General features: G+C 41.9%; 1 pseudogene; it reads left to right on the forward strand.

Moving 5' to 3' along the window:
* Positions 1-1,136: 1,136 nt before the first annotated feature.
* On the forward strand, positions 1,137-2,808 carry LOC128627479 (ribosome biogenesis protein NSA2 homolog; annotated as a pseudogene).
* The last annotated feature ends 749 nt before the right edge of the window (positions 2,809-3,557 follow it).

Raw genomic sequence — 3,557 nt, forward strand, 5'->3', positions numbered from 1 at the left:
CCCAGCTCATTTTCAAAAGGTACGCAGAGCTTACTGGAGGTGTCACCAGTGCCTTTTGACATAGCACAGAATCTAAATCAAGTTTGCTAATTTTTCATGGTCCCGTATCTTCTACATATTTTTTAGCTGGCAGCATTGAACTAAAGTTTTCTGATGAGATCACAGCACAGCCAGAGTCCCCAGCCTTAAGGGCCACAGTTTGTCTTTTGCCACCTTGATGTCATCTCATGAAAACCTGTCGCTCTAGAGATTCCCTGCCTTCTGTCCTCAGGTCTGACCACTTCAGTCTCCACAGTTCTCTCTTCCACACTCACACTCAATCAGCAAACAGAGTGGTGAACCCTAACTGCACAACAGAAATCAAATAGGGGAACAAATTTCCTCCTTCAAGTATTTTCAAATTTCCCAGCAGTTCTCTTAGTAATTCTTTGTTAGTTTTCTACAAAAACAGTAGAGTAACTTTCCCAAACAATGCACTCTGCCCGAAGGCAATGTCTTTTCACACTTACTGATGCTTATCTCTCTCTTTGGTAATAATGGCTTGCAGGAGAGTTTGCCCTTCCTGCCCTGAGGTCTCACAAATAAAAGTTCATTATGTTCAATTCTGCCTTTGTAAATTTAGTTCTCAAGTGCTCAGTAGCTTGTAGAGCTTGCTTCAGTGAGTGAGGCAGTGTTAGGAAAGAACTGTGCTAATACAGTTCTTCACTTTTTCTTCTTACATATGGATAAGACAATGTTAGTATCATCACCAGCATGTTCCAACTAATGAGGAAGCAAGGGCATATAACCTGAAGGTGAGTTCAGGGAAGATGCAGACTTAGTTTCTTGAGCTTGTCAACTGAGATTTAAATTGATAATTTTAACAGATGTTTTCCTCCTCTGTGATTCAAAAAGAAAAAATAATCACCTTCATTTTTTTTCTTAGAGACATTCAGTAAAATATCAATTAGCTGCTCTGTGTTGTATTGTTGGCCCATGCATCGCTGAGACCTGAAATTAGGGAGTGCCTTCTAGTCGGGAGGGCTGCACCCAGCAACTCAGAGGCTCTAACCTGCCACAGAACAATTATGCTAGTTACATCACAAGCTAGTTATTATACTAGTTACATTGTTGAATTATGATGAGAAAAGGGAAAGATGGAAAGTCAAGAGGCTCATAAACGTTCAAACAAGGCAAAAAAGATGACTGGTCTGACTGCTAAGCTCAACCATAAACAGCGCCAAGCTGAGAAAACACAAAAGAAAGACTACCCGGATGCACAAAAAGAGAAATAGCAAACAAAATAAGTATGAATAGGCTCCACAAAGAACAGTACAGGCATATGTGCTGTACAAAAAGGAGCAGCCCTAGGCTAATTTCCAATATGATTAAACACACACACACACACACACACACACACACACACACACAAGAAAAAGTCTGGGGGGAAATGGGAAGTCCCTCCAGCCAAAGTTTATGCCCAGGGAGAAAGTGCTATTAAAAGTTATCCCAACAGGAAAGTGAAAGAAGATAATGGAAAAGGAAGTGATACAGGGTGCAGCCAGGGGGGCCCCCCAAAAGATTTGGAATAGTGTCCAGAATTCAAAGTGTATAGGAATATTGGAGAGACATATAAGATGTCCTCACCACCCCCCCCCCCAAGGGGGAAGGAATGAGAGCAGGCCATTGAGAGCTGTTTTGCATAGCAACAGTTTTGGAGCTAACCTCTGGAATGGTTATTTAACATATGTATAACCTTAACTAGTTTCATAGATATGTTAAATAGCAGTGGCCAAGTTTGGAGCCAAGGAGAAGGGAGTAGCAGGGGACTCAGGAGAATGTAACTAGGGTCGGCGCTCCTGAGCGAGAAGGGCTCGGACTCAGGATGGAACTAGGGTCTGCACTCCAGAGTGAGGAGTGCCTGTGTGAGAGCTTGGAAAAAATAGGCTCCAGGACATGAGGGGATAACTGCCCAGGTGAAAGGGAAAAACCACGCAGCTTTGCCAGAATGGAGATCCCTGCAGCCAGGTGAAGAAGAAAGCCACATGCTTTTGGTGGAGTGCGGACTCCTGCAGCTTTGGTAGAAGTGGCCCACTCGGCTTTGGGGTGCCCCCTTTGGCCACAGGGCCTGGAAAGCAAGAGAGACTTTGACTGCAACTGGGTACAAAGGACTCTTGCCAGTGGACCATGAGAGGGTACCACAGTACTTTGGATTAACTAGAGACCCTGCCTGCACGGTGACACAGCTGACAGTGCCAGCGGCCTGCAACACAGACGTGTGCTCTTTTCCTGATTTACGGTACCCGGAGTTGGGACAGTGGGAGAAGGGAGCGCTGTGTGGGTGTTGGTGTACAACCTAAAGGACTTTGCTATTTTAGTGGAGCCGTTAGGCCTGAATAGCATTAAATAAACATTTTGTTTCCTTTTCACAAATCTCTGGCATTGAGAGATGTCTTTCCAATTGGCGGCGGACAGAAGAGCCCAGTAGATATTAGTATTCTGGTTTTAGGAGGGGCCCCTGTTGTATAGCAGTTTTGGGCATCCCTAGGTGGGCCAAATATTGTATTGCCCCTCCCTCGGACCTCTTGTTCGGTAACAGAAGGTTACTTACTAAAGTCTGATTTGTTGGAAATGACTACTTGACAACCATCTAAATACGAAAGGTTCACTAGCCCAATGGGCTTACATAACAAGAAGGCCTATGTAACACATTCTGAACTGACAGTCAACTTTTGCCTGCCAATACTTGCTGTAGAGAAAAACCCTTCATCACCACTTTATACAGTTTAAGGTGTTGTCACCAACGATACTGTCATTGAGGTGAAATGAGTGAGTTGGCACTTGACACAAGAAGGCGAGGTTACTTGGACAATCTGGAAAATGATAGTTACTAACAACCTGGAAAACTATGGGTGCATAAATGCAGCCTTATTGGGTTGACAGCAATTTCATATAAATAACTCCTTATAATTATTGAAGATTATGTACTGATCAGGAAAACTACTGTGACGTTTCTGAATACTATCACACAGTTATGTGTCTGCAGTCATCAAGATAACTATTTATTGGCCCTGTCTGAGTGGCTCAGAAGGTTAGAGAGTGCACCAAAGAATTGAAAGTTTGATTCATGGTTGGTCAGGGCACATATGGGAGGCAACTGGTCCATGGTTCTCTCACCTCAATGTTTCTCTCCCTCTCTCTCTCCCCCGCTCTTTCTCTCAAATCAATCAGAACTTATCCTCAGATGATGATTAAAATATATATGTATACACACATACATATATGTATATATGTATGTCAATTAAAATAAAGATTGAAACAGTTTAGAATGTAGGCAGGAAGTAAATATTCCAAGTTACTTACTGTTGTCAATTAATCAACAAATGGCTCTCTACAAGTGAAAACAATAACAAAAAAATAAAAATACTCCCAAATGCTTTAGATTAAAAAAACACAATCATGGTAGTTAATTTAATTAAATATCTAAGTCTGGAGATATTAAAATCTGTTATTTTTTCTATCTGATAGAATTAAATACTAACACTAAAATGTGTGCTATTATAAGAACTATAAAATTC

This window comes from Artibeus jamaicensis, unplaced genomic scaffold, assembly GCF_021234435.1.
Source record: "Artibeus jamaicensis isolate MK-2021 breed Jamaican fruit bat unplaced genomic scaffold, CSHL_Jam_final contig_415, whole genome shotgun sequence".
NCBI classification, from domain to species: domain Eukaryota; kingdom Metazoa; phylum Chordata; class Mammalia; order Chiroptera; family Phyllostomidae; genus Artibeus; species Artibeus jamaicensis.